General features: G+C 41.0%; 1 protein-coding gene across 43 annotated transcripts in view; it reads left to right on the top strand.

Annotated features, from left to right (window-relative positions):
• Rims1 (regulating synaptic membrane exocytosis 1) overlaps positions 1-25,674 on the top strand; it is a 499,647-nt gene that overhangs the window by 449,266 nt on the left and 24,707 nt on the right. Inside the window, exon 1 of one of the 43 annotated variants that reach the window (XM_063267786.1) lies at positions 17,135-17,287. The gene's annotated coding sequence lies outside the window, so the exon portion shown is untranslated. 43 annotated transcript variants of the gene reach the window in all.

Raw genomic sequence — 25,674 nt, 5'->3', positions numbered from 1 at the left:
AACGAGTATGCGTTTACAGCTATATTGAGGACACAGATGTAAATGGCACAGATGTTTGTTAATCTGAAAATGTAAAAATATCAACTACCATCCTACGATAACACTCTCAATCATTCAGAATTTGCAACTAAAAAAAAAAAAACTAAATCCGTGATCGACAGTGTGCACTGGGAAAACTGATAACAGATGTGAAAGCGGGCGTCTGTGAAAACGTGCTCTGGAAAGGAAAGGATATCGATTAGAAATCTGCCAAAAAAATTACAGCCGAGGGTTAATCAATACTCGTGTGACACCCCTTGCTGGTAAGATTGACAACCCCTATAGACAGCTGCTACATCCAGAAAGCCACTCAGGTTTCTTTCATCTTCTGTAAAATGGAAACTGAAAAGAAAAAAAGTAAAATGTTATCGAAATTAGTTGCGTAAAGCTTCGTGAGGATTATTTATAGATTATTTATAGAATGGTGTAAATGGATTTAGGATGGAGCCTGGGAACCTGCGCAAACTACTGGAGAAAAAGTACCCATGGTTTCCTCATCGGAGTCTGAGCAGGATGCCGTAAATTCTAAGTCCAGAATAGCAACAATCTATGTTCACGCTAAAACTTACAACAGTTCATTTCTCTGGCTCGTGTGATGCCTAGAAACTACTCTGTCTTCTCGTGTGGCATCCTGCACCATCTTTTCCAAAACACACAGAAGCTCTGTGTGATCTTGAGAAGATTCACCCATTATCAGGAGCATAATTTTCTTTGCACAACTATGAGATTAGATTGTATCAACTTGACACAAGCTAGAGTCAGTCACTGGAGAGGAAGAAGCTTAAATTGAGAAAATGCTTCCCTAAGATAGGGCTGTAGGCAAACCTGTGGTACATTTTCTCGATTGACCATTGATGTGGTTGGGCCCACCTCTCTTGGGGTAGTACTACCACTGGGTTTATGGTCTCACATGCTGTAAGAAAGCAAAGTGAGCAAGCTATGAAGAGGAATCCAGTAAGCAGAACTCCTCCATAGCTCTTATCCACAGGTTTCTTCCCTGTTTGACTTCCTGCCCGGACTTCCCTCAGTGATACAATAAGCTGAAATAAACCCTTCCCTTCCCAAGTGGCTTTAGGTCATGGTGGGTTATCACAGCAAACTAGAAACCCTAAGTAAGATACATGGATCTTTAATCTGCTGTGCACATTTTCACAGTTGTGGTCCCCACTTCCCAAGTGACTGCTAGCTTGTGTCATGTCAACACAAATCTAGCCAGCACACCATGTGTTGCTGTTGCTTTAAATTCTCTGACGAGGATGAGAAAGCAGAGTTTTCCACCTTTGCTTGAAGAGTTCATTGCAGATACTGGCTTTTTAATTCATGCATCGTCCTTTTCCATATTTAAATGATGTAATAACACATGGGTATACCATGCGATGATAAAGTCAGGGCAATATGGTTTTCAACTTCCTAAGCATTTGTCATTTTAAAAATTGAGGGCCTCCTTATTGATGTGTGTGTGTGTGTGTGTGTGTGTGTGTGTGTGTGTGTGTGTGTGTTGGTGTGTTTATAAATGGGGATTAAAACCAAGACCTTGTGCACTCTCAGCAATGTCTCAAGTGTGGTGGCTCACAGCCCAAAGTCCGCCATTTTGCTTCCCCATAAACACTATGGAAACTGTACTCATTGCACTATGCACTCAGATGACCAGAACATCACTGTATTCTGACACAGTTAACCCACTTCCATCCACTCTCTTTTCCCCTCCCTGAGTTCTGATTACCACTGTGGCTCTCTCTGTTTCTACAGAGTCAATGATGGTTCCACACATGCCCCAGATCACCACATAGTGCTGTCCTTTCTGTACATGGCTTCTCTTATTCCAGTTGGGTCCGTGTTATGGAGAACGAATAGATTCTACTCCAGGTATTAATTTTAATTCCAGGGTTGATTGTGGCAGTAATGAGAGTGCCTCTTTCCAAGAAATGTTGCGATGATGGAATACCATTGTCCCCTTCTGGTGATAGTTCTGGGGGCAGACATACCCACTCCCTTTCTGTCTCTTGTTAGAAGACCTTTTATCATATTCAGGATGTCCTACATTCCTTGCTGCAGATAGCAAATTCAGCCCTTGTCTTTTTCTGCTCTCTAAATGGCTTTGCAGTGTTACTGAAGGCTGTGCTGTGTTTTCCTGTCCTTTTGTTCTGTTTTCATAGATATCACTTATTACCTACCTTTTAGCTAAGTGGTTAAGAAGGGCCTGTGCCCTTTAAAGCTAATCATTGAGTTCTCTTTAAGGAGTACAACAGACAGAAAGCATTTTCTTTGCCCCGGAGTTGTTTACAAGCTCACTTCCTAAACCACAAAGCAACAAGCCAAGAACCACTCTCTTTTTTATAGAACTTTATAGTTTTATAAAGCCATTTCAGGAGCATGGTCTCTTAAGTGCAAAATGATGGAAGGCTTTTAAAATAAGAGCCAAGTCCAGTTTGGAAAGACTGGGGATGCATTAGTGAGGAAGGTTCCTGAGGCGATGCTTTTCAAAGTGTGTGTGTGTGTGTGTGTGTGTGTGTGTGTGTGTGTGTGTGTTTGTGTATGTGTGTGTGTTGTGTGTATGTACATACACATATATATGTATTTTATTGGTACTCAATTTTCCATAAAAGTTAATGTGTTCTTAGTGACTTTCTATCTATCCAAAAGAGTCCTGTAATAAATACTGTTTTAAAGGAACACAGATATTTCAGAGTTCACATCTATGTCACCCGCAGTTTTTTTACAGCTCCCTGGTGGTAATTTATGTATCCCTTCCTTACTAGTTTTTAGTTATATCCTTTCTACTTTCCCAAATGATAAAAGACCCGTTTGTGTTCATTCTTTCATATATTCTCTCTCTCTCTCTCTCTCTCTCTCTCTCTCTCTCTCTCTCTCTCTCTCTCGTCTTAATTTATTTCCTCACTAAACTTAAACCACCACAGTCGTTGCTCTGAGACATCACTAGAAATAATTTTGAAGCAATATCAAATATTTATATTGTTCACCCCTCCCCCAGATATTGGAAGCATAACTAAAATAGTTAAGACTAGTCGACTGGGTGCGTTCACAAAAGCTAGAATACCAACACTGGAAAAAAATAGAGGCAGAGGATCAGGAGCTTCAGCTTAAGGCCTTCTTAGACTACATGGGTCAATATTTCTGGGCTAACCTGGGCTATACAAGATCCTCAAAAAGATAAAAAAACATGAAAGATAAAAACAGTTGCTGATAATTACTTATTCAGCCCATACTGTTTGAGGGGCTACAGTAAAGAGATTGAAGCCCTCTCAGTAGTCATCAATCAGCCTTCTGACAGAGATCACAGCATGTTGTTGTTGTTCATGGTTACTCACTTTGAGCTTCAGGTAAGAAACAAAGCTTCAAGAGACATCGTTTGACCAAAGTCACAGAGCCAGAACTTTAGTCTTTTATTTCCAAACTCAGTCCATTATATCATAGCCTATATACATTTAAGTGCTATAACATATCACATATGTAATTATCTATAAAAGAATTCAGAATACCTAGTAGCAATGTTTAATGTTTTATTGTGTCTATAGAATTTGATAGGAGTGTGAAAATATATAACTACCCATTATTGTCTCACAAAGAAAAAATAGGAAACATAGAGCTACATAATTTCATACCAAAAGTCTAAGACTGAAACACACTGTCATTTTCTTCCTTAATAACATAGATTTAATAACAGGTCACTCTGATTTGATTCATTGGGAAACTAAAATACAGAGAAGTTAAGTAACCCTCTTGAGTTTATGTAGTAAGATGGGAGCTGAGACTTGAACCAGATATTCAGAGGACTGTTGGACTGTGTCCTATTGAGGACATGTCCTCAGTGTCTAGGGAAACAGACAGTATCAGTCACTATCTAGTCCTTTGACTCCTATGCTGGTCTGCCACCCCAATGATAGATGGACTAGCTTAGCTCCTAGAATCAAACACAGTGATTTTTTGTTTCTTATTCATTTAATAAAAGTTACTAATTAAAGTGTTAGTGAACTTAGTAAATTCTAGAAGAATTTCATACAAGGACACAAGGTTATTTTAGAGTTCTCATTTTCATTTTATAGGAAATAGAAAATTAGATTTTTCTCATAATATATCCTGATTATGATTTCCCCTCCCTCTGTTCCTACCAGTTCTTTCTCACCCCATCTTTCTTCCCATCAACACCCACTCCCTTTCTGTCTCTCATTAGAAAACAAAGTGGCTTCTAAGGGCTTATAATGATATGATATGATATGATATGATATGATATGATATGATGTGATATGATAAAACAAAGACTAACACACTGGAATTGGCCAGAACTAAGAGAAGAAGGAGGGAGAGGAGGAAGGGGGAGGAGAAGGAGGAGAAAGAAGAAAGAAGAAGAAAGAAAGAAGAAGGAAGAAGTGAAAAGAAGAAGAAGAAGAAGAAGAAGAGGAGGAGGAGGAGGAGGAGGAGGAGGAAGAGGAGGAAGAAGAAGAAGAAGAAGAAGAAGAAGAAGAAGAAGAAGAAGAAGAAGAAGAAGAAGAAGAAGAAGAAGAAGAAGAAGAAGAAGAAGAAGAAGGAGCCCAAGAGAAAGCACAAGAAACACTCACTGGCACAATCGGGAATCCAATAAAAACACTAAACTGGAAACCATGATATATATGCAAAGGACGTAATGCAGACCTGTGCAGGCCCTGTGCCTGCTGCCTCTGTTCTGTGAGTTCGTGTGTGCACTGATCATGTTCAGTCAGTTCTTATTTTCTTGGTATTCTCCACATCTTCCCTTCTCACTCTTAGACTCTTTCTGCCTCCTCTTCCAAAGGGTTCCATGATTCCTGAGGTAAGGGATTTGATGGAGACATCCCCTTGAGGATTGAATGTTCCAAGGTCTCTTGATCTCTGAAAAAATGTCTGGCTTGGGTCTCTGTATTTGTGCCATCTGTCACAGGGGAAGCTTCTCTGATGATGGCTGAACAAGAAGGTGAATGACGAGAACAGCAGAATGTCATTAGGAGTCATTGTCTGGCTAAGTTTTCATTTTGTTTGTATTAGAGCAATGGTGTTTGGTTTTACTCTAGAGCCCTGGGTCATCTTGTCTCAGATTCTTGGTCACCCAGGCAGTGTTGGGTACAGTTCCATCTCCTTGAATAAGCCGTTAGTCATATCAAATGTTGGCTCATCACTCCAACCAGCTTCGTGCCATCTTTTCCTTAGCGTATCTTGCAGGCAGGAGAACATTGTAGATCCAAGAGTTTGTGGCTGACTTAGTGTTTTACATGTCCCTTTTGGTAGCTTGCAGAGTATGTGTGAAGGCTCGATGTAGGCACCAGCATGACCTCTTTATGTTCAGTGAGTTGAGTAGGTGCTGTTTTCAGCACTGGGGCCTGGCTAATTTGTAAATCCACAGACCACATGAAGCTCAAGAAGGATGACCAAAGAGTGGATGCTGCAGTCTTTCTTAGAATGGGGAACAAAAATATTCATAGGAGGAAATACAGAGACAAAATTTGGAGCAGAGACTGAAGGAAAGATTATCCAGAGACTGTCCCACCTGGGGATCCAGCCCATATACATACAGCCACCAAACCCAGACAATATTGCTGATGCCAAGAATTGCATGCTGACAGAAGCCTGGTATAGCTGTCTCCTGAGAGACTCTGCCAGAGCATGGCAAATACAGAGGTGAATGCTCACAGCCAACAATTGCAATGAGAACAGGGTCCACACTGGATGAGTTAGAGGAAGGATTAAAGGAGCTGAAGGGGTTTGCAACCCCATAAGAACAACAACAATACCAACCAACCAGAGCTCCCAGGGACTAAACCACCATCCAAAGAGTACACATGGACAGACCCATGGCTCCAGCTGCATATGTAGCAGAGGATGGCCTTCTTGAGCACCAATGGGAGGAGAAACCCTTGGTGCTGCCAAGGCTGGACCCCACAGTGTAGGGGAATGTCAAAGCAGGGAGGTGGGAAGGGGAGAAAACACTCTCATAGAATCAGGGGGAGGGGGATAGATTGGATGGGGGTTTATGGATGGGAAAATGGGAAAGGGGTAACATTTGAAATGTAAATAAAAAATATCCAATGAAAAAGGAAAAGAAAAGAAATGATCAAATAAAGGAGCAACCTATTATCTTGTACACAGCCTGGCTTGTGTGGGGATTCCCAGTGGACCCTTTGGCCAACAATTCAATTACATACAACCCAATCCTAGCACTGGAAGCTTAATTTGATGACAAGGTAGCCATTAGGAATGCTTTTCTCCTTCATTATTTGATTATTTCATTCAGATCACCTCCATATATGTATATATTTTAGGAAGCTTCTACTGTATTGAGTTCCCATTTGATCCCCCAATAGCTCTTAATTTTAGCTGTCTCTCCCCATATTTCCTCTCTCCTCTCCCCTCCACCTCCCCATGTGAGCCTCGAGTTCCAGTCCTCCTCTATGCACCCATTCTATTTCCCTGTCCTAGAGAGATCTACCTGCCCTGCTCCAGCCCCATGCCTTACATCTAGCCCCTGAGGCTCTACAAATTGTAGCTCAATTATCATTAACTTAACTCAATTATCACTAACCACATGTAAGCATGTACATATCATATTTATCTTTCTGGATCTGGGACCTATCACTCAGGATGACTTCTTCTAGTGCCATTCACTTGCCTATGGAGTTCGTGGTTTTATTTCTTTAATGGCTAAGTATGTGCATGTGTGCTACATTTCGTTTACCCATTCTTCTGCTGGGGGACTTGTAGGTTGTTTCCAATTTCTGGTGTTCTGGAGTGGAATACCAATGACCGTGGATGGCAAGTGTCTCTGTGGTAGGAGGAAGCATTCTTTTGGTATATGCCCTAGCTCAGTATACCTGGATCTCAACTTGAGGTAAATTGGCTCCCATCCTCCTGAGGGATGACCACAGTGGTTTCCATGGTGATATTGCACTCGCAGAAGCAGTGGCCAAGTGTTCTGTTCACCCCGTATCCTTGCCAGCCTAAGCTATCACTCGTTTTATCAATCTTAGCCATTCTGAATGTGTAAAATGAAATTGCAAAGAAGTTCCCATTTGCATTCCCTTAATGTCAAAAGACGCTGAACATTTCTGTTTCTCAGCCATGTAAATTTTCTCATTTGATCTGCAATCAAATTGTAATCTGTTTCCTTGTTTAGATCTGTAACCCATTTTTAAACTGGATTAATTTGCTCTCCTAATATCTAGTTTTTTTTTAGTTCTTTACGTATTTTAGATAGGAGCGCTCTATACAATGGGCAGTTGTTAAAAAAGAACAATCCTTTTCTATTTTGTGGTCTGTCACTTTGTCTGAATGATGGTGTCCTTGGCCATGCAAACCCTTTTCAGTTTTAAGAGATCTCATTTACTGAAAGCATGTCCTGTGCTAATGGTATTCTGTTAGAAGGCCTTCTCCTGTTTCACTGAGCTCAAGGCTCTTCCCCACTTTGTCTTCCATCAGGTTCAGTGATCTGGTTTTATGTTGAGGTCTTTGATACATTTGGAGTTGAGTTTTCTGCAGGGTGATTAGTATGTGTCTGTTTGGAATTTTCAACATGCAGATATCCAGGACCATTTGTTGATCATGCTGTGGCATATTTTCTTCTAGGGCATATTTCTGGATGCTTTATCAAATACCAGGTGTCCACAGGTTTATGGGCTTATATTTACATATTTGATTCCATTCCATTAATCATTAGTTGGCCTTTTATGCCCATGCCATGCCATTTTTATTACTGTAGTTCCTTAGTAAAACCTGAAATTGGAGCTAATATCCAGAAGTTCTTTTCTTCGGGATTTGTTTAGCTATCCTATGTTTTTTTGTGCGTTTCCATATAAGGCTGAAAATTGTTCTCGTGAGCTCTGTGTATAATTGCATTGGAATTTTGATGGGAATTGCGTTGAAGCTGTAGATTGCTTTTGGTAGAACAGTCATTTTTCTGTTAATTCTACCAATTGATGAGTATGGGAGGTCTCCCCAGCTTCCCATATCTTCAGGCTCGTTCTTCATTGTTTTAACACACATGTCATGCACTTGGTTCAAGTTATCCTAAGATTAGATTTTCCCTGATTTCTGTTGTACTAGTGTGGTGTGAGATCTCTTAAATATTTACATATAGGCACTCAGTGCTGTGAAGTTGCTTCTTAGAATACTCTTGTGTCCCACAAGTTTGATTATGCTGCGTTTCAATTTTTGTGCAATTCTAGGAAGTCTTAATTTCTTTTTTTTTCCCTTATTTTGTCTTAACCCATTTTTTTTTAAATTCAGTAGTGAGTTATTTTTATGAGTCACAGAATGGGAGTTAGTAAAGAAGAGATCAAAGCTCAAAATATTGAGTCTTTCATCGAAGTGCTTAATGATATTAACAGTGATCTGGCTTCCTACCGCACAAGTGGCAGCCTTTGGAAGTGTGTGTCCATCGACAGAAGAAAATAGCTTCCTAAGATACACAGGAAGAAGTAGCAAAGAGAAGGAGAAGGCAGCAAAGAATTAATAACTGTTCAAACAAGAAAGAGTCTCTGCTGTTTGGCTCGTGTCACCATTGTTTCTGTAGGAGAAAGAGGTGTGGGTGAGGAAGCTTATTGTAGGTTTTCTCAAATGTGATGTTGCAGTACCAAGCCAAGAACAAGCTAACTGTTTCAGAGAGAATAGCACAACTCTAAGATAATCACTGATCACTGATGGGTGAGTAAAGGTGATTCTAACGGCTATGTCCTATCTGGCATTCTCTTTATTATTCATTTCATAAGGTGAGACACCATCTACATCTAATAATCAGTTCTATTCTACATAATAGCTCCAGTACATGGTGCATGGGTTTTGTTGTTGTTGTTTTGTTTTTTCATTTGTTTGTTGTTATGTTTTAGTTTGGTTTCATCTTTTTCCCCCCTTAAACAGATTCTCACATTGCCCAGGCTGGCCTTGAACTCTGTACGATCCGTATGTACTTAAGGTTGGCCATCAACTCCTATCTCTACTCGGTGTTTGGTTACAGGTGTGCACTATTACTCAGCTTTGCAATTTTAACTCACTTTTATTGTGGATGGCACAAAGAAGCTAGACGAGAATCAGAAGAGGATGAAAAAGTATCTCTGAACTTAAGCTTTGTTACTGAAGTGCAGTCATCTTGTCAATGTTTTATTATGGATCATCGAATCACATTGACAGCTCTGCTCGGCGTGGAGATGAGAGCTCGAAAACATATCCCATGAAGAGGAGAGTGTAGACCACACGGGTAGCAGTAAGCATGCTAAGAAAAGCTGCTACCACACTGAAGCATGCCTCATGCCAGCAAATTGTTGTTGTTGTTGTTGTCATTGTTATTATTATTAGTAGTAGTAGTAGTATTGGTAGTAGTTGCCTTGCCAATATAATTGGGTAGCCTCTTTATCTGAAGTTCAAATTCTTCCAAACTCCAAATTCAACTCCAAGTTTCCTCTCTAGTCTTTCATTTCCTATTTCCCAGGTCTCTTCTACCTCTTGGCTGGAGTCTAGATTTCTCTTTTCCCTCACCATACAGATTGCATGAAGTTCAGTCGTTTATATGTATTTAAAGAAAACTAAGATTGACTTATGCCTGGGATTCCTGAGTTGCCCACACGTGGGTGGACATTCGCTGGTAGTGAGGAGACTCTAGGGATGGAGGTGACTAGGACGCTATCGTGGTGTAAGGCACAGTGTTTATCTCTCCCTGTCTCTTCTCTTTCAGCCCTGTTGCTCCATTGTCTTCTGCCTTTGTCCTTTTCTACAGAGATGCGGACTTTACACCACTGTCCAGTTGTCTCCATTTATTTAACCATGCTAGAGGTGCACAGGGGGCTTCCTGACCATCTCCCCCGTTCACTCGTTTGCAAACAGGGTGCAGAGGCTACATGTCTGTCATCAGCAGAGCTCCCTCTCAAACACAGGCTGCTGAGCTTCAGCACCTGCAGTAATCCCAGATGGTCATGGGACGGGTTCTCACCAAGGAATATCCTGTGTCAGCTCGTGAGTTGGGACCATCATTAAACTTACCTAGGACACAAGGCCAAGTTTTAATTTATCTCTTATGTCGGTGGTCTTAACGATAATTACAATAAACACATGCTACTTCTTCGGCAGAAAATTAAACTGTGTTTATAGTCTAACATTGAAATCTCTTAACATCCCATGGCTTAGAAACTATATCTGACCCTCAGGGTTTGTTCCTGAGAAAGAGAGTGTTTTAACTATTTCCATTTTGGGTCACTTGTTTTGGAAGTGTTTTCATGTATTTAAACAAAATGGATATGTTGATGTGTATTTTTAGCGCCTTTCACAACGTACTTGTACACAGGATAAACGCGAAGCCGTGTCTGCCATCTCCCTTAGTTGTTGGACCTTGTAGCGAGTGGAGCGAATTACACAACAATGGGCTGAGAAGCAAATCCAACGTCGCATGTAACTTGGCCCCTGCTGCTGTAGCATGGAGCTTCTCTGCTCTGTGACGTCCATTCACTCTTCTTTTCTCTCTATCTTCTCATCTTCCCCTCACTCTGTTTTCCTCCTTCTTCCTGCCCTACTCCATCTCCCCTGTTTGTCTTCACCTCTTCTCTTTCCCACTTCTCCTCCTTCTTCCTCCTCCCTTCCCCCCCTCATTCCTCTCCCTCTCTTTCTCCCCATCTGTATCTGTGCGCTTAGAGTAAGGTTCAAATATTAAACATGTGAGAAGTGTTCATAGACCTACACAGTCAGATTAGGATGTGGGAAGCCGTCATGTTTTGTCCTACCAAATTAACCAAATCATCACCAACCAATAAGAACTGTACAGTATGGACAAGGAAAGGAATAGATTGCAACTGAATTTTGACCAGTTTTTCAAACAGTGCTTGTATCACTTTATATTTTCCGACAAAATGCATAAAACTTAACGCATTTTTTTTCTAGCTGGTCTCATACATTTTATTTATGTGGTCTGTAAAGTTTTCATATTTTGATACATCTACGCAAATCTTTTGAGTGTTATGATTCATCAGTTCTCTTTGAACGGGTTGATCATAGAACGCTTGCTTTATGCCATTATCATGACTAAATCTTAGCTTCTAAAAATAGGAAAATATCTTCGCTATTGTTTAGACTGTTTAAATAGCTGGTAGTCCTGAGATTCTGAGTTTGGATCCTGGGCACATGGTGATGCTGAGCGTAGAATTATATGCCTGTAGTTCCAGTGTTGACGAGAGGCAGGCTGATCCCGAGAGCTCTGTGGTTTAGCTAAGCTGACAAGCTCTAGTTTCGCTGAGAAACCTTGTCTGAAGAGGTGAGAAACAACAGAGGAAGACATTCATTGCCACCTCGTAGCCTCAACACATGCATGCATATGTAGCACTTGAATACACACATATACATACATACACACACACACACATACATACATACATACATACACACATGCACAATAGTAGCATACCATATTTTTGGTTGAAAGGATATTTTGATTTAAAGATTATTCTTCTGTGATAATTTTCTTTGTCTAATAAGGCATAAGTGTTACTCCTCATTAGTCTTTATAGAAGTGAGTAAAAACACTCATATTCTGAAATTAATTTTTCACACAGGAAGGTTGTATATCAATATACTCTTGGGTTAGAGAGTTGTAAATCATGTGTTCTTCGAGGATCGTGTGACATGTATATACTCACATATATCCTATCTTTGGCTTCCTGTTAGGTGATTGTTTTAATTGAGTTGATAATTTTGAATCTTTGTTGATAGTTTTTAGTTCTTTACCCATCTATAGATCTACAGTCCCTTCCTCATCCATGAAAAAATAAACTGAAGCAAAGATTGCAGAATGTCAAGCTGTGTGTAGGGTCCACGTGACTATGCTGTCACATTCTGTGAATGATGTTGTAGATGGCCAGATATTGGTAGGAACTATTTATTTCATTAAGGCATATCAAAACTTATTAAAGGAAATTTAATTTCATGATCACAACACGTCTTCCATAGATTGTAGAAAACAGCACAAGAATGAATCAAAGTGCTCTGGAGTGAACCCCACAGAAACACTAGGATTCTGTACATTTAGATTTCATTTTCAGGACATTGAAGTTTTACTATTGGGATGGGTGGGAGAACACAGCAGGAAACACTGTTCCTGAATTAGACCTTAAAGATCATGACCCAGAGCTGAAGAGACAACTCAGTGGGAAATAGCACTTCCTGTGAAAGCAATATTACCTGAGTTCAAACTGCCCATAGCACAAAAGTCAGACATGCTTACTTGCCTGTGACCCTAGCACCAGGGCACAGAGACATGTGCATCCTGAGAGCTTGGCATCCAGTCAGAAATGGTAAGCCTCAAGTTCAGTGAGAGGTACGCTCTCGAAAATTTAGGTAGAATGGAGTCGAGAAGGACACTTGATGTCTGGCTTTCATGTGCAAGTGTCACATACACACTAAGAAAACAAGAAGAATCGAATCATGACTCTCCCCCTTACCCTATATTCATGTTTTACTGTAACCTTCTCTAAAATATTCCCATTCCTGTAGAAGCATAGACCTAAACTTCACATTTATTCTTTGTCTTCGCATATTCCTTAGGATGCTGTTTTAGTTCTTCTTGAACACTAACCAGAAGTTTAAAACCAAACTTAACAGGACCTCCGGGTAAGGCAGTAGAGCTCCCATGGTGCAGTACGCAAGGCTGCAGCACAGTGCACACAGCGAGGTCTCCTGCTTTCATCTACCACTGAGATCTGACTGGATTAACTCAGTAATTCACAGAGTTCAGCTTAGCCTGTGGAGCAATGAGTAAGGCCTCTCCTCATGCTACCATGCCTTCCTTTACTTTGATGCTTAATCCTTAACTGGCTCAGTGGGAAGGCGACTTACATTTTAAGTCGAAAACTTCACATAGCAAAGCAGCCCTCCCTGTGCCTCCCAGAAGGACCAGTTCAGCTTCTGAGCAGTACATGTAAAAGGACCAGCTCCCAGCTCTGGGTCCACCCTTGTGACTTGGATAATTTAACGTATAAACAGCAAAGTTTCACAAATGCCGTGCATGTGTTTATCTGAATTACAGAATATTCTCTCTTGAGATGAGCAGGCCCGCAGTGTAGACGTCTTTGTAGGAACCCACCTCTTGACTTTGACAGTTTGTTCAACCTTCCCAGCCTGTCTCCTGAGCCGTGCATAATAGGCTTGACTTACGGTTGTCAGAAATATTTCTACACTCTGCACTCTGTGGTTCCACAGCATGATTTTAACAAAACCTTATCTAATTATACATATATAATATTAAAAACATAACATTTATGTAAACTGGAACTAAATCTACAGATTACTATATCTTCTGTGCTGTCTTGAAATTGTTCATTAACCACTAGTAAACTAAAATTTATATATATATATATATACATATGTGTGTGTGTGTGTGTGTGTGTGTGTGTGTGTGTGTGTGTATAATTCCCTGGAAGCACATCTACTGCTTGGCTCCAGCTGTCTTGTCTGCAGATCACAGACCAATGTGGATGTGTGCAATAAATGGTTTGCTCTTTTGCTTTGACCTTCACAGAAGTAATGAGCAAGAGGCCGCAGAGATGGCTCAGTGGGTGAGAATGCTTGCTGCTCTACCAGAGGACATAGCACCCCCATGGTAGTGTAAAAGCATCTGTAGCTTCCTTTCCCAGGCATGCACTGCCTTCTTCTGGTTTCCGAGGGCACCAGGCATGAGTGTGAAGAATACAGATATAGAAACAGGAACACTCGTGCACATAAGAATAGAGAGATTCTTAGAAGTAAGTGAACAAAACAGGAGAAAAAGAGCATCAGTTTTACATAAAAGATACAAAAAGGTATGTATATAATATCCTCAAAAAAAAAAATGGAGACGTCTTCAACCCGAATGTCTCCCTAAAGGCAATCCTTACCACCATGTGTCTGTGTGTTCAAACTATTGTCATTGGAAAGCAATCAATCACCTTTTTCTAAAAAGCAACATTTTCAAACACTAGGGTGTTAGTTAGGAATGTATTCTGCCCCCTTCCGCAACACGAGCGCGCGCGCGCGCGCACACACACACACACACACACACACACACACACACACACACAATTTCTTAAGTGAGTCCTCTGTCCCACGAGGGCTTGGGTGACAGGAGTTCCAAAAGTCAAGTTAGTCAGCATTGTTTGGAATTCATGTCACCAAAGCCCTCATGGGACAAGGGACTCACTTGACTAAGATGTTCTGCTATATAATCCTTTCCATCTCTGTGAAAAATAATGAAGTCTTCTAGCCAGGTGACAAATTTTTCTACAAAGGTCATCTAAAAATTTTATTAATATTATTTAGATCATTTGTTTTTTCAAAATAATACATCTTAAGAAATTGCTGGAAACCATGTAAACAACCCGGTGTAAAACTTGTTTTTGTCCAAAGTTCTAGAAACATATTGTTCATTTTGCTTCCATTTTCCTAGACACTTACTGGACACTATTTCCACAGATTTATAACACCAGTCGTATGGAATGGGCAAGATTAAGTTTGTTTACCTGGATGGGCTGGGATGAAACAGAATAGTTGAAAAGAATTTTATACTCATTCCTGTGCCAAAGTGGAAGACTGTTGGTTCCTACCTATACACAAAGGAGCAGAATTAGATCCCATCCATGTCTACATTGTGACTTGAAAGGAAGCAAGCAACATCAGCTTTCCTAATTTGTATATTGTGACTGATTACATTCTACCTCTCAGTAATTACCTTTATTACTGAGTTTTAGTTCCTTGTGTTTAAAGTTGACTTACGTTGTATTATATCATTGTTTTTAGGGAAGACATTGTCTTCATTTAAAATAGTGTTCAGTTTAGCTACTCCTTGTGTCTGTGTGTGTGTTTGTGTGTGTGTGTGTGTGTGTGTGTGTGTTATGAGTCAGAATCCTTATTTCTAAGAAAATGCAGAGAATTTGCATCGTGATAATATTTGTACTGCCATCTAAATATACCAAGTTACTATAATATCGATGTTGTAGGTACTGGCCTTTTAGATGAGACAGCCTCAGTCTGGATCAAGAGCACCAGCATAGAGTTGAGTATAAGAGCAAGAACAGCACTTAGAGAGCAATGACAGTGGATTCCCGGGAGTTCCCTGGCCAGTCAGCCTAGATAAAAGAGCTCCAAGTTTGCTGCTGGGAGACAGTGTCTCAAAAACCAACATGGAGAGCAATAGAGAAAGATACATGACTTCTTCTAGCCTTCATACATGCTTAGGTAAACATGTGCACATGCGTACACACACACACATGCATACATGTACACACACATGCATACATGTACACACACATGTATGCATGTACACACACACACACACACACACATACACACTGCCCCCATATGCTATTATAAAGTAATTTATGGTCTAGATCAATTAGATTATGGCATTTTAATCATAATAAAGTGCCAGTCAGTTTGCTAGTAAAACACATAAGCTTCTGCTTTTCTTTACTAGTGGTTCAACTATAGTTATGCATTTTCCCAAGACAGAATAAGAAGTTCCTCATGGCTAACAGTGTTGGTTGGGATCCCCCAAGGGAAAACCTCCAAGAGTTGTAGTGGTTTGTTCAAGGCACAATCCAGGCAAGTATGGCCATGACTGTGAAGCAGGGAGGTAGGGAAAGGGAGGCAATATTTAATATGTACTTTACAGATGAGATCAGTGGGCAGAAGGAACTTGGTCAAGTTAGAGTCCCGGGTGAGAGGGGTGGCCACTGGTGTGAGCAAGGGGCCTGAGGCATCCCCCAGTGCCTGGGTTTACTATGGATTCAGGTCTGCTTGTGTGGACATACATCTCCGGCACCTCAAGTGATAGAAACATGGGTGCTGCTGAGGTAAGGAGCCTTCAGTCAAAGCCCACAGGTACCTACAAAACAGCATAGAAGGTCGGCCAAACGGTGGGGGAAGTCAAGACCTGTGATCGCCTACCCTCCCTCTCTCTCTCCCTCCCCTCCCTTTCCCCACTCCTCTTTCATTGTTGTTTGTGTCTCATAGTCGTTCATGTACCTGGTTTCGAAAGTAGCAACAGCCAGAGGCTTTGAGTTGCACAGGCATCCATCCCTTGTCATGTCAATAGTAAGTGAAATTTCAAAATATTACTTGTTGCTATGTTGAGACAACTTTATCAAATTATTTTATGCTTTGTGTGCCCTGTCCTGGAAGAGAGAAGAGGAATGTGTCAAACATTCTGGATCCCAGCCTCTGCAATTTCTCTTTGCCATTCGAACAGGGGGACCTAAGGGGACCTCTCTTACTGTCCAATGCTGCTGTTCTCCCTCCCCAGGGTAGGGGAGCCTACAAGAGCTTACGAGGGATCTAAACAGCTGACTAAGGATTTACTTTTGTTTGGGGGAGGATTTGTTTTGATGAGTGTTGTAATTTTGGCACTTTGGAGTACTAACGCTCCTGAGCCTCCCTGGCCACACTTGGGGACTAGAGCAGACCAAAAGTCTTCTGAGGAGGGTCCTCAGAAGTCTGTCTGAAGCTTGGAGAGCTGAAGCCAGGTATAGGAAAGTCCAGGAGAGAAGCTAAGATAGCCCCTCCCCTCCCCTGCGTCTCCTGGCAGAGGATGCCTTGGGTAGGAAAGAACATGAGAAAAACAGCCAGAGTCTAGGAGTACTTAATAAGGGAGCCTTAAACGTCACGATATTGACAGTTTAAGTCAGTATAAGTTAAATGCGTTTTACAAGCCCCGTGAAAAGTCTTTCCGACACGTTTATACTAGAAATTACGCATTGGATCTGAGCGGTGCCTCCGTCTCAGTCAGAGACACTTAGTAAAGCAGACGGCACGCTTGAAATTAGTTTTACTTGTGTATCTTCACCGAGCAGCTCCTGTAAGACCTGTCGGCGAGACAGCTTTCAGTTCGTAGCGGCTTAGCAGTTTCCACATTGATTTGCTGATACGTAGAAGACTGGCCAAGGGTGTTTGCACTTCGTGGCCCGTTCCATAATAAGCAGTAGAGAAAGCATTCTTGGTAGAAGCAATTTAATCTCTTTCTGTGTGAGAAAGAGAGGGGGAGGGAGCAGGAGGGAGAGAGGGAGAGGGTGAGGGAGAGGGAGAGGGAGAGAGAGAGAGAGAGAATGTGTGTGTGTGTGTGTGTGTGTGTGTGTGTGTGTGTGTTATTTCACTGAGAGGTCTGATAAATACCCACCCAGAGACAGAAGGAGTCATTCAAGCTAGGTCAAAGCCTCTTTGCTCGTTGCTTCTCCCTGGGAAGGACTCACTGAAGATACTTAATTGATTCAAGATAACCAAGGTAAGTCAATGCTCCCTATTTGCATTCAGTAATTCCTAACAGGAACTTGCTGGGTTACTCTGTGACTTTTTATTCGGCTGAAATGACAAGCCAGACTCCCGTGTTTGCCTAAGCCCTCCCGTGGTACACAACTGTTTTCTATTTGCTGTTATAACTTAAGATTACCAGCACCTGAGTGAAAAGAGGAGGGGAAAGGTATGGGACTCCAAAGTTGAAGGACTGACAGAGGGATGTGGCAATGGCCAGTCTCCTTGCATGTTTTTATCCCTGATTAACTTTAAAGCTGGGCTCATTGGATTTTAATGCTGTCCGGGGACTTCAAAGGTGAGCTCTCAATAACACCAAATTGTATGCCTGCTGCTTCTCCAAAGTCACACTGTTCTTTAAAGCAGTTTTATTCCTGTTCCAAAACATCAGCTACATCACAAAATGTAGCCTTTTTACTGACAAGTAGATGTCACTACTATCTATGAGCTTTTTCTAAAAAAAAAAAAAATCAAGAAGTATGTTTTACTTTGCATTTTGAAATAATAATAAGTTGCACACTCCTAGCTGGAGTCCAGGAACATCCTTTGCTTTTGTGATGTTCTGAGGAGGGCCAGAGAAATGTTAGGTCACAAGGGAACAAATATTTCAACAATCTGACGAAATCTTAAGTAGATTTAAGGGCGGTGGTTGTGGATAGGAGGGGGAGAACAATTGTAATTAGAAAGCGTTATGCACATGTATGCAATTGTCCAGGAATAGATTTAATTAAAGATCAGTTCCTCTTGGCCTCGAGTTAATGTATACACATGAGTATACTATGATAGCTATATACTGACCCTCCCTCTGCTCCTTCACATGCTGAGGTCACAGACAACAGGGAGGAAACTGGAGGTGATTATTGTCGTCCCCAGCACCTGTGCCAAGGCCATTCTGAAAACACTCTCCAAAAGGACAGGTTGACAACAAAATCAGGGTACTTCCCCAATAGCTAGTGTGCAGGGCCACATTAATGGTTACCAACAGTCCCCTTCATTGCTTCTAAGACTGCTTTAAAATCAGAAGATGGCTTTGCCTGTTTAGAGTTTTGTAACGTATTAAAGAACAGTCTCTTCTGTGTATCTTCTATTCTGTTTACACCTCTGATGCCCTGACTAATACTTGGATGGACTCAATCCACAGTTTTTAGCTCAACACTTAACATCGACCTTCAGAAGCTGGGATTATGCATGGAATGAAAGCATGAATACACTTAGGGTGACTGTAATACTTTCGAGATTTATTTGTTCCCTCCCCTAATTCCCAATATAGTTTCGGCCATCTGACTTGAAAGGAATCCTAACATCTGTTTAGTTTTACACCGTCTTTGCCCTTAGCCGACCCAGTGAAATGCCTCTTGCTTTGTATCTGAGCTTGCTTGTAGCAAGAGATTGTTTTCCCACGTCCATGCGTGGGCTCCTCTTTTTCTCCCTCACACTTTAAACTTGGAGTAAGAGCAACAGTATAAAATCAGTGTCGTCTGCCTTTTTTTGTTTAACCCTAAGTGAAACGGTTAATCAGGGCCATTCTTGGCTTCTCTGGGGAAATCACAAAGGCAGTGTTCTGCATTGTCATCTAGTCAGGATGTCCCTTAGGGTTTCTGTTGCTGTGAGGAAACGCCATGACCAAAAGTAGCTTAGAGAGGAAAGGAATTATCTGGTTTATGCTTCTACATTACTGTTCATCATAGAAAAAAGTTGGGTTAGGTACTAACAGGACAGGAACCAGGAGGCCATGGAGGGATGCTGCTTACTGACTTGCTCCCTATGGCTTTCTCAGCCCGCTTTCTTATAGAATCCAGAACAATCTGCCAGGGATGGCAGTGCCCACAATGGGACGAGCCCTCCCCTATCAATCACTAATTAAGAAAATGTCTTGCAGGCTTGCCTACAGCCTGATCTTGTGGAAATAATCTGTCAATTTTGGTTTCCCGTCTTAGATGACGATAGCTTGTGTCAAATTGCTATAAAACTAGCCAGCACAATTAACCCTTTGTCAGCCTGACACGCAAACACTTCACCATTAACCCTAATCTTTCCTTCCTTATACAATCTCCAAGACCGTGCATTAATATCAACATCACAATACAAAACATTTTTAAAGTTAAAAACATTCCACGAGTCCTACAAAGTAGATCACTCATTAGATATTTGCTAAGGATCTTTTTTTTCCCTCAAACCATCTTATCATTCCTGAGGTGGAGATAAATGGAAATATGTGTGTGCTCAGATTAAGAGTTAGAGATAGGTAAGAGTATATAATGCATGTGCCATTAATGTGAGGTTTCCATAAAGCAAACCAGGGTCGATTACCAAATTATAAATTGTGGGATAACGAATATAATCATTTTTGAAAACATCATCAATGGACTTTAGGATGGTCAGAGCAGGTCGCACAGATTGTTCATCAAGAATCTTAAGAGACCTGAGAGAGGAATAAGAAAGTCATCCCAGGTAGCTGACATGGTCTAGGAGAAGTTAGGACAGTGGAACCGCCAATAGATGAAGCAGATCCGGGATGCTAGTAGTCTGCTTTCCACAGACATTTCTTTTAGGAGTTAGGGAAAGGTAAACAAGACATAGTGGGTGAGAACTGAACATAGGTGCCCCACAGATAAAGTTCGTGAATATGAGAAAAGGGATAGGAGTGGAACAAGGTCCCAGATGCCATCTCTATGAAAGCTAAGCCACCACAGTTGCACAAAGGCACAGGACACAGGGAGACTCTCAAAACATGGACACCAGTCGGTTAGAGAACCGGGGGCGGGGGGGTGAAATAGTAAGAATCCCAATCATGTTCTGATAGTGATCGGGACAGCAGAGCACTAACGGACATGAGAAATTTCTAGAAGGACAGTGTGGGCCCATTAAGTGACCACTAGAGTCAACCACAAATGCATGATCTGAGGAGATGCATGTAAAAGGTTAACATTATATGCAGTTAGGTTACAGAAGCTGTCAGCCACACAGCAAACCACAAAAGATAGATGGGCAGGAGAGAGTCCTGCTGTGCCAGATGGATCTGCAGTCCTAGGCAAAGTGTCTGCTTCACCAAGGAAACCTCAAATCCATTCTTGCTGTGGACACCAGTCCTATCTGATCATCTAAAATGAGCTCGCCTCTTTATCGGGTTTCCTGATTATGCTGTCAAGTCTTCACTACAAAGTTATCTACAAAATAACATTCATGTTTGCTCAAACACCTGTGGAAAGCAGATGCAGGAGAGAAGTCTCAGTGATTGAGAATGCTCACTGCTCTTGCAGAGAACTGAAGATTTGATAGCTTGCAATGCCTATAACCTAGCTTGAGATGATCTGATTCCCCTAGGCTTCCCAGGAACCTGAGCTCACATACACATAGCCACACATACAATGACACATACACACGCATGATTAGAACTAACAAAAACAATTTCAAAAATAACCGAGAAATGTCATCTGGTTAAGTAAGACATGATAAACCACTAAGTGCGGGCAATGTTAAAGTGCTTGTAGCTGCTCGTAGGGATTTTTCTAGATGAATCGCGAATAATCTTTGGAATATCAGGAACTGAAACCTGAGGGTTTACAGAGACTGGAGTGAAGCCAGGAGAACTATCCACTGAGAAATCTGTCAGATAGCCAAGCCGGTTCTCAGATTTCAGAGATGCCTGCAAAACCTCTGTGTTAGTGGTGAATTTAGCAAGAATTTGTAAGCAGAAGATGAGTAACAAAGTAGCAGAAAGGCAACTATCTGAGGGAAGAGCCGCAACAAGATAGAGTCCTAGCTCTCCCTCTCTTTGTCCTGAATCCTCACTCACTGCCTTTCCAAGTTGACAGGGAATGTTGTTGCTGGAGGCTCCCCTGATCGACTCTTGACTTGGCAATATTGCAACCAGATAACCAAATGGGATTTTTACTGAAGACAGGGTAGTAGTTTTATCTTAAAAAAAGATTTCTTTATTTGTATTAATTATAAATGTTATTGATATTTTCATCAAATAAAAGAATATGCTGCTTCCTACTTTCTCGTTCCTCCTTGTAAGCCAGCGGTTCTCAGTGTGATGATTGGCTGAACAGTCCTTCCTCGGTCTGCATGTCAGGTATTTATGTTATGATTCATAACAGTAGCAAAGTTGCAGTTATAAAGTAACAACAAAAATGATTTCGGGGTGGGCGGTCACCACCACATGAAGAACTGCATTAGGAAGGTTGAGGACCACTGTTCTTAGCCTTCATTCCAAGTCCTCTCAGTTCCTCCCCACGCCTTCTCAAATTGACATATTTGTCTTGTCTGATTATTATCATACATGTATATATGTCAGTACATAAATATAACCTGTTGTGCCTATTACCTGTAGCCAGGGTTTCAAGGATGACATTTTTTGGCTCTTCTCTTTAAAAAATTATTTATTTTTGATATTATAGTATAATTACGTTATTTCCTCCTTCACTTTCCTCCTTCCAAAAAACATACATACACCTCTCCTTGATGTCTTTCAAACCCATGGCCTATTTTTTCATTAATTGTTGTTTATGCATACATGAAAATGTAATACGTATATATTCCCACATGTAAGAATAAAGTAGCAATTAGAACAGCTGTTTTAAAATAAGCAGCTAAAATATTCAGGTTCACGCAGAGCCATGTGGCTCTGGAAGCCTGCTGGAAACTACCACACCGGAGCTCCAATCTCTAAACATGCTGTAAGTGTGGGCTGATGATAAATCCTTTCCCCATCAATCCTTGTCCTTGGGAAGCAGAGTCCAGAACAGGACTTCATTATAGTTGGAATTGAGATTGGGGATTCCTATGGTGTGTAACTTGTACAGGATTCGCCACAAACTTTCAGAGAATTGTTTCACATATTCCAAAGCCAGTTCTGTTCATTGGTCTTTATGTGTGTGCATGTGTTTGTTCCTGCGTGCTTGCATGTGTGTGTGTGTGTGTGTGTGTGTGTGTGTGTGTGTGTGTGTGTGTGTTTAATCTAGCAAACATGGTGATTGCAAATCCAGGAGAAAGCACCTTTTGGGGGTTTGTTTGTTTGTTTGTTTGTTTGTTTGTTTCAGATTGATTTAGACCTAGGCTACTCATTTTCATTTGAACAAATATAAACTTATTTTAAAAGGAACACTGCTTTTATCAGCTTACCTAGAATTTAAGGTAGCAGACACACATAGAAATTTTTATTTTTCGTTTGTAGTTTTTAAAGGGCAATTTTGAGAGCATAATTGCTTTTCACTTTTCTGCTTCAGCTTTGGATTTGGAAGCAGAGTTTTCTAGGTGGAGCCCAGGGTGGTTTTCCTTAATAGCACTGTTTTGCAATGGCCAGGGTCCTTCCCACTGTGGGGAAACTGCATATGGCAGTAGAGAGATAGTACCACTTTTTAGTTAGAAAGTGAAGCTCTGAAACGCTGGAGTCCTTGGCTGTTCGATTTACCCGGATAAAGTCCGAGCAAATGAAATTCGATCACCATGAAATAACCCTGGGATGAAGAACACAGTGTCCATTGAGTGCGGACGAGGGAGCCTGCAGTTGGAAAGGTCGGCCACTGTTTTCCCCTGTAGTCCGAAGGAGCATTGAGACCAGTGGCTTAGGATTTGCCATCCCTGCATTTGGGGTTCCTTAAGCAAAATGTCTATTTGTGGACACTCTGTTTTTAAGGTTCTAGGCTTATTTGATCTCTGTGCTAAATTAGTTTAACCTACTTAACCCTTTGCATTTCAGGCTCAATGTTAATTTTCAAAGGGCACTGTTAATGCTGCATAAATCTTAGAAAGCACATCAAGAAACGTCGTTTGGTATGCTTGGAAATTTGTATCTGTTCCAACAGCCAGGTGTCAGGCTTGTTTTTAGCTTGTGTGATAGTGTGTTCCTTCTAAGAACAGATAACAACTCTACAGTCTTAACGAAGTCCCATTTGTCACTGCTGGTTCAACTGTGGCTAAACAAAGGTGACCTTACATTTCTATGTGGTTTACAGAGCACATCTCTAACCCAGCCAAAACTGTCAGAACTCCCCTTTCGTACGATGAAGTTAAGATAATGTCTTCAGAGTAGAAAGTAAAATCCGGGAAGCAGAGAGACCGAATGTAATGGACCTTCTAAGGGTTTCGAATTAATGCCAATATCACGCTTATCATTCAGTCTTTCATATCTTTATATTGTTGAGATTTTCATATATTCATGCTTACATGTCTGCTTAGTGATATACATTGATGCCCCCCACAGGATCAATATGCACAGTTCTTGGCTCAGTTCAGTTAATTTCTGAGCATTTCCTTCCACTTTTTAGGAATTGGATATTTCAACTTATTTCTTAGATTTCAGAAGGTGAAGGATAGCAACGCAGGATAGAAATGCATCATGACATTTACATTGAAGATCAAGGTTATCGACATTAGTCTTATTAGCTATTTAACTTTTAGTACTCTATGCCAACCCTATTCACCACCAAATACTTTCATGTGATTTCCTGAGGACTTGATTTTTTTTTTATTCTGTCTTAGGATAATGAGCAACTGTAGTTTTGCCTTTTAATACTTATTCTTACGAGAGTCAAGGTTGAAGCAGTTTCCAGAAGGTTCTCAAATATCCAAGGAAACCAAATGTAGTACAAAGCAACGTTTTTTATAGAGATTGTGTCACTCCTAGTCCTGGTCAGTCATTCTTTCTGTTTGGCACACAGCCCACCCTCATGGTCAGAAAAGGACAGATTATTACAGATGCCTCCTTCTCATACTGCCACTTTGAGGTGGGGTCCTATCTTTACCTGTTATCTTGATATTATCTGAGATTAAGTACCCAGAGTATTGAGTGTGTCCTGTGTGTATGTGTGTGTGTGTGTGTGTGTGTGTGTGTGTGTGTGTGTGTGTACGCACGCGCTCATGTATGTATGTGCTCCTGTGTGCAGGTATATGTGAGGCCACAGGCCAGTAACCATGTGTCGTTCCTCAGGAACCACTAATTTGTCTTTTCGAGGCAAGGTTTCTCACTGAAACCTGGATCTTGGGCTGGGGATTTAGCTCAGTGGTAGAGCGCTTACCTAGGAAGCGCAAGGCCCTGGGTTCGGTCCCCAGCTCCGAAAAAAAAGAACCAAAAAAAAAAAAAAAAAGTAGAGATAGGGTTCTAATTTAGGGAGGGGGGAGGGGGATGTTTGCCCGGAAACCGGGAAAGGGAATAACACTCGAAATGTATATAAGAAATACTCAAGTTAATAAAAATAAAAAAAAATAAAAAAAAAAACCTGGATCTTGAAATCAGGCTGAACTCGCTGGCTTTGGAGCTCCAGGTATCTTCCTGTCTCTGCTTCCCCAGAAGTAGGGGTACAAACTGCGGTCACCAAACCAGGTGTGCATTGGACAGTCAACCTCGACTCTTCATTTTTGCACAACCTGATATTTTCACAACATGACTGGGTCGCTTCTCCAGCCCATCTGGAGATGTTAGCCCTTCATGAGTTTTATGACAGACACTCACTCTGTCTGCAGGTGATCTAAATTCACCATGTTAACTCACAGTACACTTGATGCCTTTCCCTTCTTTCAAGCTTTAAATTACCTACCCACTTGCTAAGAAAATAGCCTAACAATGAATTCTCATTCTTCGAGAATAAAATTGGCAAATGAGTATTAGAAATTAAGTCAACAAACTGGTTCTGACATTAATAGTTATTTCAAATCCATATGATGTAGCAAACGAAACATGTCGGCTAATAATGTTTTAGGAGTGGTTAGCCACCTTTCACAGTCAAATTTGCTTCTTCTGCCTCCGTCTACCATCCCGTATGTGATATGCCTCCATGGCTGGAATGGATACAGTTCATACCTAAAAGGGTTGCTTGCATAGTGTGCCTAAGTTGGGTGTAGGGCAAAGTTTGAGTAGAGCAATGGAGACAGTCGGCACTTGAGCTGGGTGGCATTTGTGTGGGACTTACTGTCTTGCTTACTGGACGTTTGATACTCACCATGTTATAATTCCAGCCTGCTAAACTGGAAGTATTCTGTCTGCCAGTGACGTCTGCAATGTACTTACTGATAAAACAGGAATAGCATTGTGTTCATGGGTTAGCAGAGTAAAGGTGTTCCGTGCACTTCTTACCTCTTAATTGTATAAACACAAGAGAAAGTCAGTGTTTTTGGTTTTGTTTTTGGTTTTTTTTTTTTTTGTCTTTTTGGTTTTTTTTTGTTTTGTTTTGTTTTTTTGTTTTTGTTTTTGAATCTGAATTTACTCTCTCTGAAAACTCAGGAGTTAAAAAAAATACTATAATATCCAATTTTATAGTTTGGAAAAGATTGGCCCTGCTAATCCTGTCTTCTTACAGCCTTTACTTAATCAATTCATGCTAAAAAGAAATCAATCTTCCATTAAAAGTATTTAGGGAA

Source organism: Rattus norvegicus, chromosome 9 (assembly GCF_036323735.1).
Source record: "Rattus norvegicus strain BN/NHsdMcwi chromosome 9, GRCr8, whole genome shotgun sequence".
Taxonomy (NCBI): Eukaryota; Metazoa; Chordata; class Mammalia; order Rodentia; family Muridae; genus Rattus; species Rattus norvegicus.
This window is presented reverse-complemented; position numbering and strand designations above follow the sequence as displayed.